The sequence below is a fragment of the Pinus tabuliformis genome, chromosome 9 (assembly GCF_031772625.1).
Source record: "Pinus tabuliformis cultivar Carrire ecotype Pingquan chromosome 9, CPIR1, whole genome shotgun sequence".
In the NCBI taxonomy this organism is placed as follows: domain Eukaryota; kingdom Viridiplantae; phylum Streptophyta; class Pinopsida; order Pinales; family Pinaceae; genus Pinus; species Pinus tabuliformis.
This window is the reverse complement of record NC_142307.1, coordinates 1,859,995,278-1,860,013,975: the sequence shown is the minus strand read 5'-3', so window position 1 is coordinate 1,860,013,975 and position 18,698 is coordinate 1,859,995,278.

The window sequence follows — 18,698 nt, the reverse complement described above, 5'->3', positions numbered from 1 at the left end:
GCGTCGTTCCATGGAGGGATCGACATTACACTTTGATCCTCATCGTTAATGTGTTGAGGGTATGCAAATCATAAGCATAATTTAATACATATTTAACAAACTAGAAGCATAATAACATATACATTTAATTCCAACACATCATTTGATGATGATTTAAAAACTAAAAACAATTTCAAGACATAAACACATAAAGTTAAAGTGGATTTAAAATGCAAGATGTGTACCTGCAACAAGTGAAGAAGGTCCACTATCTATAGCAAAATCATCAACAAAGACAAAAATACTACCGTTGGCACTTCAACTTGTGTCCTAGGGAGTATCTATGAGTGGAACACACACTCTAATATGGCTATGTGATCTAGCTCGAACATGTATAACATATCCCTTAACAATATTAGGGGATGCAGTTGGGGGACGTATGGGAGATGGCTTTGTAAATTATATATAATACATTTAGACTAATCCAAGAAAAAAATGTTGACATAGAAAGAATGTTGACAAGAAAACCATTTATAAACTCGAGTAGAATAATCTAGGTTGAAGTCCTAAATTAAATAAAATCTCCTTTTTGATAAATTATCATCCAAAGAGTTTCATGTAAACACAATAAAAAAAATGTTATCAAATCTAACTTACACTTTTCTTCTTTATAAATAACGCATTTTATTCATAGAGCAGAAAATGTAAATATATATAAAAAATTGAAATAAATCTATTTGCAAAATTAATAAAACTTCATGCCAACCAAATACTCCATAAGACAAGTTCTTATAATGATTGACTTTGAAACATGACATGTACTAGGTTCAAGCGCATGAACAAAATGTTCTGGTACAACACACTACATAATGAAATAACATGGTATAAATTAGAAAAGAGCCAAAATGCTTCTATATTCACTTTAAATGCACTTTTCATCATGGATTTATCAATATATATATATGTTAGTTATGTTGCATATAACTTTATGTTTTGTTATATGTGTATGCTTAATAAAATTTAATTAAATAATAAAATATTTTCGTTTTGGAATTTTAATTTAGTTAATATTTTATTTAAGTACAAATATTTTTTTTAAATAAATTACTATATTTATTATCAAAAATATTAAAAATATAAATTTATTTAAATTTAAAATAAAAAATGAAAAAAAATTCTTATTTGATTTAATAGAGATTCACGATGAGCAACCATATTCATTATGTCAATCTAAAACTCCTAACTTATTTATTTAATGGTTATGGTTTAATTGTTTTATGTTTTGAAATTGTTTTGGGCATAGTTCTCGACAAATTTGTTTGAAATTTAAAATGAATTAAAAAAAAAATAAAAAATCATTTTTTGGGAAAATATATTTCACTAAATTCCTAAAAAGAACTTTTAAACCTAAAATAATTAAAAAATAAAGATTTTACAATAGAAAAAATTTAAAATCTAAATTATAGTTTTTTTTTGTGTGGTGGGTTTTCTTGTGGTTTTCTAAGATGTTTTTTGTGTTTCTTAAGGGTTTTCTTGGGGTTTTTGTGTGGTTTTTGTCTCTATTTTCTTGATGGTTTTTTGTAGTTTTTATGGTAGGTTTTTTTTCAAATTAATTTATTTTATTTTGCAAAACTCTTTCTTTTGTCATGGTCTCAGCAAAATGACTTGTTCAAGTCATGACTAGGGTTTTCAATAAGAAATAACCCTCAATCAACCCAAAGTATTTGATTGAGCCATAATTCTTGATCAATCCTCTAACTCTGGTTATAAAATGGATTTATCAAGGGTTGGTTTAAACACTCAATCAAGCTATTTTTGAGCTGAGCGCCTAAACAATGTGATGGAGTGCTTAAATTTTCACTTTTCACAAAGACACCCTCTCACTTTGCCAAAAAGTGTAACCCAACTTCATGAGCTCACCTTATAAATAATATATTATAGTAACTAAGAAAAATTATAGTATGTAGGGAAAATTTTTGTTACACTCAAATAAGAAGTATCTATATCGAATATGAGTACGGTCATGTGGGTCAAAGGATTACCTAGGTCACATAAGACCTGGTGAATTCCCTAGAATATCAGAGGATGATTCTTTAATTAGTGATGATGATGATGATGATGGTGGTTACGTCCACTGAGACCAAATTTGTCTATCGGACTTACAATTTTCTTAGTTTTTAATTATTTGGCTCCTCGTCTTTCTTGGCGACATTGGTGTTGTAGCTTTCTTTTTTTTCTCTACGGTCTTCCAATTTCCTTTGTCTTGCATCTCCTTCATCTCTTCTGGTTCTTGGGACATTGGTGTCTTAGCTTCATGATCTATTGTGTTCGTCCTTTTGAAGATAGTCGAAGAAGAAGTTTGGTCTAGGAGATGTGCTTGGCTGTTAAATGAAGATTTATTTTGTGTGGTATTCGAATCCTCATAACTATTGATTTGTTGGGCGGGGCTTTCTCCCTGCTTATCTTGAGAGTTGTTTCTTTCTTGCCCGATTTCTTGTGATTCAGAGTACACGACAATCAAGTAAAACTCTAAATAAGGAAGAATAGAGAAGAAATAGAAGCATATTAGACCATATTATTACATCTTAAAAATAAGAGCAAGTTCCCTCGCCACCGAAAACACTAAAACTGTAAACAAAATTCATTGCATGCATATTTTTTTTTAATTGTGTGCATGATAAGAAAAATTGGGTGAAGAATTGCAAGAAAACATTAAGGAACAAAGAAAATATAAACCCCAAAAATTACTTGTAACGTGAGAAGTACGGGGCCGCATTATCCTTATAGTTTTAACTTGAGAAGGATTGTGAGTTCTGAGTTGATAAATTGCTACTATCTTTGAGGGGTTTTCAAGAAAAAAATAGAAAATCAGAGATTTACCCACAAATTATTGGAAACCAGAAGGGTATCTCTTAAAACTAAAGAGGAGTAATCAAAGAGTTCAAGGACAGGTGTAAATACTCACCCTATTATGATGGAAAGAAAAACCCTCGTCACCATCGTACTACTCTTGAACCTGCCTAAGAAATAAAGTAGAGGGTTAATATAGAGACGCATAGAGTAGAAAGTTAAACCATCCAACAATGTTCAAAGGGAAGCAAACCAATTACCGTAAAACCCTTGCATTACCTGAGCCAGACTCTGGAATGGAAAAAGGCTATCAAACTATTCCTTATAATGAAAACATGACTGGAAATGGTGTCGACCGCTCAATATTCAAGCCAAAGCTACTCTGAACGATTCACGAAGGGAGCGAGCAAAGCATGCAAGGGTAATCAAAATAATTATTTGATAAAACGGTTAGCAATCATGTGTAAGAAATCGTAAACACGGCCTTCATTTTGTCACTATACCTGAGCATTGAAGAAATATTAACACCAAGAAGCCTTGAAGTCACATACCCATCTACCAGGTGTAATGACCCCATAATTTGGACGTGTTGAATGAAAAACTGACAAAAGAATAACTCTAGAGAACCATAAAAGTGAAACCCTGGTTGCAGAGCTGCATCCGTGGAAGCCAATCACACAAATGGAAAAGGGAATGCGGAAGGGGGAGAGGTGTAACCATAACTACCTCTTGAAATATTTTTACCATTGGATTTCATTGATTAAAGCTGGTTGGCCAACCTCCTATAGGCCACATGAAACAATTGGGCATCGCATGAACATAAGGCCATGTAACCCCAAGCCACATGGCTTCCTCAAGTTATGTCACAGGACATTGTAATTTATGACAAAAGTTGAAAGCGGAATAATGGTATAATGCACCCTCTATGAATGCTAGGTCATTGGGTTCCTAATGTGTGCAAACTTTTAACCAAATAAAATCCAAATGTGTTGTTCATGAAGGGGAGTGTGCAAACCCTTCGGGGACTCCACCATGTATTGTTGTATACCTTTATATATAACTGAGTCACGAAGATAAGATGCCATGTTCCCCATGGTACCTCCAAACCTTATCAAAATTTATGGTGATAACTAAAGTGTTAGAGGTAGTAGTGCCAAAGAACTCATCAACATTTGTTTATGATCATATGTTACTACATTAAACAAATAACAGAGGACCTAATGTTAAATTATTAAAAAAATAAAATAAAATCGTATTTATGGTATATTTCCCTCGGTAATTTAAGGCACATTAATTTTGGACTCAACACACTCATTTTCATTAAAGTGGGGAATTCTATATTTCTAATCCTTAGGGTTTGAGGAAAAAACTATAAATATTATTGCAAATATTTTTGTAAAGATATATTTATAGTCATGTGTTGAGATGAATTCTCATTGAGACCTTGGAAGATGAAACAAAATCTCATCCTCTTATATTAATAGATACATTACCTTTATGAAGGAGAGACAAGGAGAGTTATTCCTCAACCTGACCGTTTTGTTAGGTAATAATGGAAGACCATAGACTTTTCAATAAAAATACATTGGAGGATGTGCAAGCGTAGAAGAATGCAATAACAATTTAGGTTATAAATAATGATCAATATAATTGAATGTTACAACTTTTATATTTTAGAATGTTTCTTTTTAAATACTATATATTTTGTTCAATGTCAACATATTGTCCCAACTTTTATGATAAGGAATGTCTTCTTTTTATTTTATTGCATTACAACTCCTCTATCGTAAAATGTTAAGTTATAGTCATTTATACATTGATGATTTACATTATAACAAAACAAAGAGTATGTTTTTTTAGATGACATACTGAAATAATGCAATGATTACATCTAAGAACATTAAGTAACATGGGAGAATCAATATTATTATATAAAGTATTTACGTTATAAAGTGTAATTGAAATTTGATTAAAAAATAAAAAAAATATATTGCATGTGATAACATGATACAAATCATATCAATGCATTGATTTTATTTTAACAAATAAGGTGTTTCATATGCATTTAGAGGATTATTTACTTGAATGATTGTTATGCACCTTAACACATTGACATTAATTGCTATAATAAGTCTATCAATGCTCTAAACTCTAAGAACATGGTTCTTTTTAATTATATTATTATTATTTCAATTATTGTTATGATCATTATCATTACCAAAAGATCATATTGAATGACTCTGTGCCCAATCATTATATATATATATATATGATCTCATTATATTATATATATATATATATATATATATATATATATATATATATATACATATATTATATGGACTAATGCTTTTCATATATATAATACTCACTAATTATATTAAATAGTTGTACACCAATATTCCTTATTCTTTAAAGGTAATAAACAAAGGACCTTCTTGTAGAATCTTCAGCTACACAGAATTTTTAGTTATTAGAAACATCTATTAAAACATTCTTTACCATTGTCGTTAAAAGTATTCTTTCTCTTATAACACTAAAAACCTTTGCTAAGTGTGGTTTCCTTGTAAATCGTTCTCTTTTTTCCATGTTACCTCTTTGTGCATAGCTTCACTTAAAAAACCAAATCCTATCCCCTACATAATCCATATAACCCCTTCTTACTCAAATTTACCTTAAAAGAGTAAAAAATAAGTGGAAATACCAAATAGGAGTTCTTTTATCCATGCAAGCTAGAAACTAGTTCCTCTCCCAACTTTTTTCATGTCATTAGAGGGAAATGATTTGAGCCAATTAACCTTTTAATTTTGATTGTTTTGTCCTTTAGCTAAAAATAGTTTATTAACCTTATTTTTTATAACTTTAATTATTATTGGTAATTCATAATAACTATTTTAGAATATCAACAAACAATTATATTTTAGTCATTTCCATGTTATAACCCTATCACCCCTCTAGATTTATAGCAAATAGATTCTCCTCACCCTATTTATCATCCATGTGAACCTGACATCATGCTTTTTTACTGCAAACGTTATTCCTTCATAGAAAACTTCATATTCGAGACATTGCATACACTAAATCATTTTCAATTAAATCCAAATTTGAAATAATATATATTTACCTATTATAATATAATAATGATGATGAAGGGCTACTAGGTAAACAATCAATTATTTCTAAATATCAAAATGATTATAATGAATATTGTTTATAATATAATAATGATGATGAAGGGCCACTAGGTAAACAATCAATTATTTCTAAATATCAAAATGATTATAATGAATATTGTTTTATAAGTATCTTAAAATTACAAATAACTTTACTTTATCAAATTTATAAATAACAATCTTTATCAAATTTGTAAATAAAAATTAGATAATTATTTGGTCATGTAATTTTTATTATCCAACAAAATGCAAATCAAAAAGTCTAATTTCATTTTCATTTTTACAAGCTATGAAAGTCTAAAAACTAGTGAAATTATATCAATACTCTCTAATATATCTTATTTTACTATTAAAAAAATTAGAACTCCCTTTATTTTCAATCTAATATTTTAGTATAACTATAACGATATAAATATAATAACTTTTAAAATATTTTTTTTTTATTTCTCAACAATATAGCTATTACTTTTATAATTTTTTTAAAATTTATAAAAATACCTAAATGAGTAAGACTTCATATCTTAAGAGATGTATGGTAAAATAAATGTGTATGGTAAAATAACTGTGCATGAGGACTTTTTTTATTTGTATGAAAACGAAATTTTGAACTTTATAACTATGAGAGAAAATTAGTTTTCAATTTTTAAATATTTATAAAATTAAATTTATTTTAAATAATAATAATAACAATTAATTTTATTTAAATGATTGATAAATAATTTTATTAAATTAATATATAAATTTTTAAAAAAATTAAATAATTATCAAAATAATTATATAAATTAAAAAAAAATCAAAATATTATTAAATTGAGAGGAACATTGTGATAAAATCATACTGTCATGTATATTAAAAAAATTCATAATTAATATTGCTTTCGCAACATTCATGATCATAAGAAAACTTAATTTTTCAAATTAATAATATTATAAATACAAATATTATATATTTATATTGAATAATATTATGAATACAAATATCTTATATACTTGGATTGAATAACGATTTCCATTATTACACCATCTTTTGTGTAACCTTTGAAATGTGGATCAAAACCAAAACAAGCTTTTTAAAGATACTGGTTTATAAATATATAAAACAACACGATGAGTAATCTTATTTAAAATCAAGTAACTTTATGTTCTACAATTTCTAAACAATAATATTTATGGGTTTCAATGGTCAAAGTATAGTAAATTAAATGGTAGTAGTTGGTAGCTTTAATTTTCCTTCTCTCAAAGAAAATCATGAAATGTTAGTCTATATGGCAAAATATTGAAAATCGTACTTAGTTATTCTTACAAGTCTAAGTGAAAAATATGGAGTTTTATTATTATTTTTAAATAGTTAAATTAATATAATTTTAATTTTAAAGAATTATTTATTTATTTTTAAGTTTTGCAGATCATATTTTCAAGGTTTCTAAAATATAATTTTTATTGGGTTGGGGAATTGAAACATTGAATTGATATCAATGAATGTTTTAACGATCTTTATGAGGGTGGGGAATTGAACCATTGAATTCACATCAAGATATGTTTTAACAAAATACTTGATCACCATCTATCCAAGACTTTATGCACAAGTTTAATTTTTATTTTATGTTAAATAATTAAATTAATACAATTTTAATATAAAAAAAATTATAATTTATTAAAGTTTAAAAATACATTTAAATGATACAAAATATAAAATACTACCTTTCAAATTAGAATTTAAATAATAAAATATATATTTTTAAATTCAAAACGAAAGACCATTTATATAATAAAACACCCAAAAAAAAAATACAAAACACTTGGTTAAACTAAACCGAGTTATAAACCTCAACACGAATCGACTTTTTCCATGTCAAATGACTGCTTTGTGTGAGTTCCCATCACTCATTCTCTGCTTTATATTATTTTCCACTAGAAGCAAACTTATTGTGAGCACGTCCTTTAACCTATTCTAATGACCTTGAATTTACCTAGCTCTCTAATTGTTGTACATAGACATATCAAGTCGGTGGGCTTGAAATCACATGAGCATCAAGAATATATATTCACATAGTGATTTAATTGTAGCTTCTCATTTTATTGGACTCGACTGTTGACTGTTATCTAGTGTTGACTTATTTTTTTTCCATGATTTTCTTACAATAAAAATGTGCTAAACACGCTTTTTTAATGTATTTTCAATTTTTATAAATGTGGCTATTCTCAAAAGTATGCATAATGGGTATTTGCTGGATGTCAAATTTAATTTCGCATCCAACGAGTGTCTATGTTTGAAATTTTGAGTAAACATATAAGGAGATAAACCAAAATTATAATTAAAAAATTAGTTTTTCTTCTTTTCCCTCCAAAATATTTATATATACATTTTTTTAAACTTAAAGGTATTTTATTGCTTTATATATTATGACATAGAAATTACATGATAATTTCATGGGAACTTTTAAGATGGAATTTCCACTAATGTATATTGTCTCTATAAAGACAATATTCCTTTAATATCAACTATTTTCTAGACAATAGTGTTTGGGCTATATATTGTTATGTCACTGTAGGTGACATTCAGGGATCTGTTGGAACTAGGGTTTGTACTATACTGGGGTGATTTTTTTGGTTGTCTAAGGTTAACTTTGGCTTTCATGGCATATTTTTGGGCCAACGTCATTGCGCCATCACATCCCTGCTTTAGCAATCGAGCGATGATGACAACAAGGGTTGTGCAGGTTGGACTATAACAGATTCAATGGTATTTGGTTTTATTGTGCACGACAAAGGCAGTGGTATTTAGTTTTATTGTACAAGACGAAGCAGATATTATTCAATGCAGGTTTGGGCTGAATTTATTATTATTGATTTACAGGGTTAGTGTTATTATTTAGGGTGCTTATTATTCATCTAACCTGTGTATGTCCAATATCACGTTTCAAGTTGTTACGGTGTTTGTAGCTGCTATAGTGGTGTCTTTGGTAAAAGTTGAATTTAATTGATGTGGTGTTCTTGGTTTGAGCTTGGATTTATGAGCTTGTTGAAACATTATTTGAGTTGGATTTTGGATATTTCATGTCGTTGGAGATTTGTGTGAATTGGGTTTCGATTATTTGGTGAGATTTGTCGTTGGAATGGTGTTGCCATGGTTTGCTTTGGCTCAGGAACCAAAGAAATTTTTTTGCTTGGTTCTGTAAGGATTTGACGGTGAGGGAATGATCTTCGTCGGTCCTGAGGTGATTTATTATATTTTCTATTATTATTTGATGAGATGTGTGGTTTTAGTAATATTATTATGGTTTCTTTTGGCTCAGGAGTGGGAGGAATTCTTTTGCTTGGTTCTATAGGGTTATGAGGGTAAAGGAATGCCCTTTGTCAATTTTTCCTTGGTTCTGTGGGGTTTTGAGGGTGGAGAAGCATTCTTCGTCAGTTCTAAGGTTAGTTGTTTTATGTGCGCATTTTGTGGAGGAACCTTGTTTGTCGATTCTGAGGTGACATTTATTATATATTTGATTATTATTTGGTGTAATGTTTCCATGGTTTTCTTTGGCTCAAGATTCAGAGTAATTCTTTTCCTTGGTTCTAGAGGGTTCTGAGAGTAGAGGAACGCTCTTCATCAGTTCTGAGGTATTTGTGAACTTGGTTATTGCTTAAACCTTTAAAAAAATCTTGATTTTTCCTTGTAATAAATGGTGTTGTTGATATGCATATTACCCTAAAGGGAATTTTTTATTTTTATTTTTTCTCATTTGCTTTAGAACGATTTCAACAAGAAAGGGATTCTAGATTACAACTTCTCAGGTATCAAGTTTTATTTTGTTGGGTGTGTGTTATATTAGATGAGAGGACCTATCTATGGCTTTATGTGTGGATTTTGCACATGGGTTTGGGCATGATGGTTTTCTGCCCATGGTATTTTGTAGATCTGGTCAAGGGAACTACGATTATGTTATAATCCAAGGTTAATGGATTGGTGTTTATGAATGCTTCGGCATGTATATATATGTGTTGTTGTAAAATTGAAAGGAATATAATGAAAAAATCCATTTAGTAGTCCTGGTTTTGGGATCCAGGGAAAATTCTTTGTGTCTTTTAAGAATTTGCTTGTAGGAAATTTTTATACAGGGTTAAAACCTATAAGTTTATGCTCGTTCTTCAAGAAATTTCCAGATATATTAAGTGAACGTTCTTACTAGTTGTTTGGACATTAGGGAAGTAGTTTCAGAGGGTCTTTTTTTTGGAAAGAAAAATCAACCATCTATAAAAGCTACCAGACTCACAAAATGTGTGTCTCCTTTCATATTTGTGAAGACTTCATAAATAATCAGTGCTTAGTTTTCTAAGTAGATGACTTGTGTTGAGTGGAATGGATAGGACTATGTTAACAATGTTGCTCAGGTGATATAGTAGGGTTGATGTTAAGGTACTTATTGATTCTTCTCAACTTCGGGCATTATATATTTTCCATTTCACAAATGGAAGTGGCTAAAAGAAGCCAACCTATGCCAAAAATTGTTGTTGAACATAAAAGGTACTCAAGCCCGAAATTTCTAGTATGTGGAAATTAAGAGTTTCACAATTGAATGGGTTCAAAGAAGAATTAAAGAAAAATGATATTTATAATCTTCGTTATTCCTATTTGTTTGCAGTCAGAACTATAATTTCATTTTCAAATTCTTTGTCGGGTGATGGGGACTCTTTGGGTGTCATGGAGGGAAGTTTTCTTCTGTGGTATGGGGATTATATTTTTCTTTTGAACAAGAGTAGGACATTTCGGTTGATTTTTTCATTGTGTTTTCAGTCTAGGGTGATGGAGCAGGGCCTTCTTCTAGTTATCCTGGTGAATTTATGCCACAGTCTCCCCCCAATCCCCTCCAAATGGAAACAAAGTCTGCGCTTTGTTCCAGTGAGCCAATGCCTTCCAAATGGAAACACAATCTAAGGCTCCTCGTGCTCTGATTAAATGAGATGGACAAGGTGATGTAGGAGCATCCTGCTCAGAAAAACCATTTCATTTTAGTGAGCATGGGGTCTTGTGTTTCAAGGGACCTGATTCCCTAAAGTGTGATTAATTATTTATTTTCTTATGTTTTTATGAGGGTTGTATAATAGTGAGGATATTGTAATGAAGTCTTCTCGTTAAGAGAAATATCAAGAATAGTATGTGAGTTAGAGGAACTAGGAGTTAGTTTCATGATTTTAGGGATTAGATTAGGATATTTAGGATTCAGGTGAAATTATTTAGGATCTGAACCAAAATTGGTTAACTGAATCCTTTTGTGTATAATTTGTAAGCCTCGAAGGCTTAAAAGAAGAGTTAGTGAGAGAGTTAGCAGACAGGAGGGTTGGATTGTGAGCCTACGGGCATTGAAACGAGAAAGGACCACTGATATAGACCATGTAAAGGCAGATCAGGCCAAAGCTAGATTGTAAACATATTTTTATTTGTATCTGTACATTTGTTTAATGAATGAGGATATTGAATTCATTGTGACTGTCTGTGTCATTCCTTTTATGTGCTGAGTGATCCATAATTGAGAATTTATGGTTTCTATGTGATAAACCATGATGAATGAATTCAAGTTGAATTTTTGAAAGTCTTTCTGAGTGAAAAAAGACTTACCGTCTAGGTAGAATCCGTGTGGTTCTAGTTGGATTTAATAGATGTATGAACAAGTCAAGTAAAGAACGAATTATGAAATCTGGAAAAAGAGAAATAATATAGAGAGTATTATTTATTCCAAATCAAAGTGGTGTTAAGGAATATAGAGGAGGATAGTGGTCGGACTGTATGAATCCGAATAAAGAAATTAGCTCAAAGCTCAGAGGTATAATCTGACCAATAATCTGAGTGCCAAAGGAAAGCAAAACTTATTTTACAATATGTTGAAACAACAGATGAGAAGATCTGCACGTCTTGAGTTGGAATGTTATAAACTGGCATGAATATTTATCATGGAAGTCTGGCCCCTGAGGAATTGGAGCTAAAGTGAAACAAGCCAAAGTTAAATGCGCAACTAGGGAGGTTAGGAGTCTACAGGTGCCTTGATCGCGGTTGAAGCACCGCTATCATTCTTAGCCACTGATTTCAATTTTAACCGCTAACGTCACAGTCAACTATGGGGGTTAAGTTGTTAGGTAACCCGTGTGTTAGTTGAAGGGCCACAGACCATTGGATCACTACTAATGCTGACTGTTGGTTTAATATCGTATCGCATCATTCATGAGTGAATGAACCACGACCGGGAGAAATTGTGATATGCAATGTGCGATGATCGCGTGACTATCAACCGTCGGATTAATGATAAGATGAATGGTGGAGGATGAAGTGTCTGTGAAAAAAGGGAAAGTCACCGTGGGAAGTCAACGTGGGATCGGTCATTGTTCAATTGTTGTTCAATTTCTGTTCAATTGTTGAGGGGACACAAGGAGTTTATGGATGCGGTTTAATTTTATTTGAGGTCCGGTCGTATGCATTCAGGTGGGACTAACGTTAGTTGGTGGAATATTTGTTATATCATTGTTCGGTGATTGGTGGGGTTTTTTGTTTAAACTCACGATGTAAAGGCTTCTGATTGGTATAGGTGCGCCATAACCCATAGGTTCATGGTAAGGTGATTATGAAAACCAAGTAAATTGCCTTTAGGTGGTTTTTCCTGCATCACAAGGTGGAGCTATTAGACCTGTTAAGTTAGTCTGCAATTAGTTCAAAGTAGGCTTTTCATATATTAAGCTGATCATTAGAGTCATGTAGTTGGCAGGGCTATGATGAGCCTTTTCAAGGGTTCCAATGCCATTGCTTTTTTTTCCTCATGCCTTTCTTTTCCTTTCTAGACCTATAACTATAAATCATGTAAATGTTTTTTTTCAACAAAAATATTTATTTTCTACAACTCCTGCACTAAAATTCCATTACTTAGAAAATGTTATTTTGTGTCCCGATTCACTGAAGCCTTTTTCTCAATAGTTTTTTTTTCTCCTCCAAGCCCTACAACAAACTTCCTTTAGGTGCTATTTCGAATTTAGCTTCACATTATTGAGTGCTTGCCTTATCCTCCTTGAATAAAAAAGAACTTCAAAAATAATCTTAAAGTGATCATATGTCTTTGTTTTGTAAGTATGAGTAGAGACATGGGAATTTTTGTGCTCTATAAGTAACAAACATCCACTCAACAAAATTTGTTGATGGAATATTGTGTGAAAATCATATAAGTGTTGTTGTTCCACATAAATTAAATTCAAGTGGACTCAAATGGCCTCAAGGATGAAACTTAACCAGGGCCAAGTGTGCACCCTAGGAGAGCCACCTATTGCATGGAGGGTTTAATTTTTTCTCTGTTTTGACATTGGTCCACTGAAAATTAAATTGGAGGTATAGATTGGCATTTAGTAAAAATCCAAGGTATTTGAAGCTTGTGTCTAAGGTTGTCATAGGGATGTGAAAAGTGTCATTGATGTATTGGTGGCATGTCACTATTTATTTGTATTACTCTTCTTAGCTATATGGAGTACTAGGCTTTCTTCTTACTTACATGATTAGCATATGTATGGGCATATCAATATTAGTGAGCATCATTGGTGGTTTAATTACCTTAGTAATCACATGAATTAAGGGTAATAATACTAGTTCTAATTACTATGTTATGTATTACACATACATGATTGGATTGTACTGACCTTATCGTAACCAATTCCACAGTATCAGTGCCATAACAAACGAACATTACTAGTCATGTGATTTAGTGTTATTAGCTCTTTGGAACAACATGATAAGATAGAGTATACTAGTGATTCTAGAGAGCTTACCCAAACCATGATAATAGTCTTGCATATCCTTAGTATCACAGTACAATAACCATAAGTATTTAACTCATAAAATCTATATTAAAGAAAGTTGTATAACTAAGGAAACAATCGGAATAACTGTATCACTGGTTTTACTTGGGATTAGCGTGTTATGTGGATGCTTCAAAAGTTCAAATTGTCACCTTAGTTTTTTCCCATTGTAGTATTTTCAACGTGTTTTATTTGATATTATAAATCATATTGTGATTTACTATGTGATTCTTATGTTAAAAAAAAACGGGGGTGTTAATTTCCGTATCTTAAGAGCTTAAGGGCTAAGGTACCATGAGCTGTGGGATGCACAAATATTTCTGTGCATTTTTCCCATGTTGTCGAGTTTACTATGTTGATGGTTTTCGAAGGCAAATCAACAAGAAACTGGGTTTTACTATTATAATAAGCACTATATACTTGTTGCAACGAGTTTTACACATTTCAATCATAGTCATATTGAGAGAAGGCAAGATCATAGAAAAAAGCAAGGTGAAGAATAGAGTCAGTAAGCATGGGAGCTTGAGTCATTAAGTATTGAGCTTGAGTCATTTAGGTGATGATTGAGTTTTCTTGTTAAGTTGTCTAAGATTTACAAGAGTTGTGTTGTTGGAACTTTCTTGTGATTTGAGAGAAACTTGTTTTCATGCCAATTACTCCTTTGTTGCTTTATTGAGCTAACTTGAGATGACATTCATGTGTGGATGCCCAACAGTGGATGGACATTTCATCCCTTGGCAGTCTATTTTAAAGATATCCATAGCTGAACACAAATATTCAGATGAGAGATGAATTTTATATATTATCACTATCCTTTGGTTATGCAAGAAATGAGTCTCATAACAATAGATATTTTTGTTTAGATATTGTCTTTTAGGGCAATGTTGATAAATAGATTATAATGCTTGTGTTCTTTTCATGCATATAGCTACCTCTGCATTGTTTTCCAAGTTGTTATAGTTTGAATTACTTTTGTTTCAAATGATATGCTTAAGGATTGTTCAGTTCTTGAGGTTGTTTCAGTCAGATAAGAGGTAATTTTATTTCGTAAAATAGAGACTGAAAAATAATATTCTTTGGAAAAGAGAAAGAATCACAATTGTTGAAGTACAAACATTAGGTTGTAATGATGTCCAAGGATCTGACACAACCTTAAGATCTTCGTTTTCTATGAGATACAATTGATTAACCATAGAGAAAATTTGAACAAACTACAATAACAAGCATCCAATGAAAATGAAAAAAAATGCATACCACTTCCTAATGAGAAATAGAAGCATAGAATTCTTTTTTAAATTATAAATATTATTGTAACAGTTCAAGTTCTCATTGACTAAACAAGCTCTTGGACAAAAGTACATTTGTCACATGCTTGTGTTAAATCTCATTGTGAAGTCATTTTTATGATCAATAGAGAAATTTTCACATAGAAACATTTTAGAATAATGTTCATTGTGTTGAGAAAGGACCAGGCTCATTATGCATGATTATTGGCCCAATTGTTTAACATGTTCAATGCCACTTACCTTTTCGTAGCAAAAGTGAGGCCAAAGAAACTAATGAAACTTCTTGTTCAACAAGATGTCCATGCTAAAATTAGTTGTCGAAGCTAATGTTTTCACTTTGTACATGTTTTGAAACAAACATCACTATTGCTACAAAAGAATGTAGAGGATATACTATCGATGATTTGAGCAGGTATTTCCATTTTTATACTATCCATCCAGCAGAAAACATTGATGTACATGAATTAATAGACTAGGTTACTAACTGGAATGCAATATAACATTGGTTTTAGTATTCTGAGGTACTGAGAATCAATTTTTGAAGACAGAGTTGAGACAAGTATATTTTCATAGGTACATTCTTTTGTAGCAATAAGAGTTTTGGTGACAATGAATTTTCTCAAGAGCCTCGTAAGTTTCTACAGGACATGGAGGATGTTTTGCTAATAGAAAAAGAGAGTACATTAGGGAAATAACTGCTTTGACTGAGGATTAGAGTACAAGATGATTTTGTAGGTGTGAATGGTTTACACAATGATTTTGATGATCACAATTTATACCTTGATATAGGGACTATAGTCCTTCCTATAGGTATTTAAAAACTAGATAAGACTGCACCTAGGAAACTTTTTCTAGGCACATAAGACTTTAATGTCACATGCCCTCTAGAACTTGTTATGTGGCTATAGATTCTCTTGTTGATGCCCAAAAAAATGGGATGGAGATATTAGAAAAAGAACCAATGTAAAATTTGAATAATGAAAAATAGAGTATTTATTGTTATGTGAGTCCTCTTCTGGCCAAGGAAAAACCAGTACTCATCACTATATATACATAAATATTTTCCCTTAGTTTTATGAAAATAGTTGAAAGGAAGGTGAGAATAAATGCAACCATTGACCAGCCTCTATAAGGTGAAATAGTTGTCCTCCTACTTCTTAAGTTATTCAATATCTTGTCTTAATATTAGGAATCTGACTTGGATATGTAGATCTAGAAAATTTGACCACTCTAATCTTGGTTTCTCTTAGTATCACTACAATTTTCATATATAAAATCCCTTGAAATAGCTAACAAATGTCCATGATTATTCCGTATTATATTACCAGGAAAATTTCTTTTTTATGTGTGAGATCATATTCAATGAGTTTGAATCTATGGCATTCAAAGGCCATGATCATGTGCACATTATAGAGAACAAGCCTATTGCAATTTTCTCCTTAAATCATGCAATTTTGATTTATTGATCGGAATGTGATCCACCCTTGGAACTGTCAAAATTTATCAGAACAAGCTCCAATTCAGAGTGCATTCTATATGACTATACCAAAGATTATCCAGGATGACATGTCCCAAGAGATTGATCCTTGTCGAGCTTAAAATATGGGGAGTTTCCATTAAGAAAAAAAATGTATTGAAGTTCTAGATGTGACTACAACTATCAATTTTGTAGTGTAGGTAGAATACTTTAATGTTCCAAGCCCTCTAGAACTTGTTGTAAGTACAAATGACCTTCATAATCCTAAGAAATGCAATGTCAATATTAGGAGAACAATCAATGTTAAATTTGAATAATAGGAAATAAAGTATCTATTGAACAAAAAGCCTTAGTATAAGAAAAAACAAAGAAGTGATGAGATCTCTATATAAATAAATGCTTTCTCTTGATTTTATGAAAATAGTTAAAAAGAAATTTAGCATAAATGCAATAGTTCACCTACTACTAAAACATGATCCAACAACTCTACTTCTAGTGCTAAAGTTATTCAACAAATTCCCTTAATCATAAACATCCAAATTGAGTATCTAAATATAGGAAATTTAATCTGTGACATCTTGTCCCCTCTTAGTAGAATCACAATTGTAATATGTATAAGCCCCCTATAGTAAGTAATAGAGGAATTATTTTAACAACAATACACAGTTTCAATATTGATTCTCTCTTGCTTATCACAGTAGTCCACTCAAGTACTCTGAAGTGACGATGTGCAAGCTCTAGTCGAGCACATAATTCTTTCCTGCTATATTGGCTAGAAGACAACTTTCTATGTGTTAGATTATACTCTACGAGTTTGAACCTATATTGGGACATGATTATTATGTGCATATAATAGCACTGAGGGTCACTCCCATTCTCTTCTTAAGGCTTGAAATTTTGACTTATTGGTTATAATGCCGTCCAGACTTAGATATTTGAAAATTTAGCAGAACAAAATAAGGTTCATGTCATAGTACATTATGTATAGCTTGATGTAACAATCCCCAAAATCACATGTCCCAAGAGATTCACCTCACTCGAGCTTAAAACATTGCGAGTTTCTATTAAAAAAAAAAAATCTTTATTTCAAATAATGGAAGGAAGAATACCTTCAAAAAATAAGTTCCACTACGGAAAATGACAGACAACCAATGAATTATTTGTATCAATAAATGTTCTCTTGGATTTATATATTGAGTTCATAAATGCATCACGATAAAGCATTATGTACTTAGTGTAACACCTATTCCTATAGTATCCAATTGAAGTATCTTTGTGAATACTTCCAAAATGTAGGTCTCTTGCTTAAAAGAAAAATGTTATTAGGTACACCATACAATTGTGTCCCTAGGACACAACAACTAGTTTCACTAAATACACAATTGTCACCTTTTAGATAAAGGGAAATTTTCTATTGCGAAATTTTCTATGCTTATCTTATTAAATAGTTAATGCCATGTGTGATCTCAAGTTATATTCTTTAGTTGTAGCAATAGCCAATAACAGATCATTATTTCTTTATAGTTCTCCAGTTTAATTTGTAATTTTTATATTGTTTGACTTGTCAATAGAGCAAAAATTCCTTGATTGTTCACATTGTTAATGATTTTCCTCCCTATGAAAAGAAACTTGAAAAAGAAATAACTCAAGCACCATATGTACTCAAAACTTATATTCCCAATGTTCATCTTCTTGTTTATAAATTATAACATGGTTGCTTACAATAGATAAGATCCATATTGATTTAAATGATTTTTTCATGACACTTTTAAATTATTTAAGACAAATCTTACAGAAAAACCACATTGACAACTTAGGGTCGATTCCAGTTGAAGTCGCCTCTAGTGTCCATCTTCCATTTATCCAAGGGACTACAAACAAGATTTACAGGGTTCTTAGTAGGCATAGGGTTGTTTCCAACTTTAGACACTTAAAAACCATTCATGAATCTTTAATATTGGTGAAAGGCCTTGTGGATCCTAAAACATGAAGGCTTTTTATTTGATTCCAGGTTACTATGGAACCCCCTACATTGGATAGACGGGTCATTCCATATATCAGAGGATTGAAGAGCCCACTAGATATTGTAAGGCTTGCTCCACTTCTTTAGTGGAAC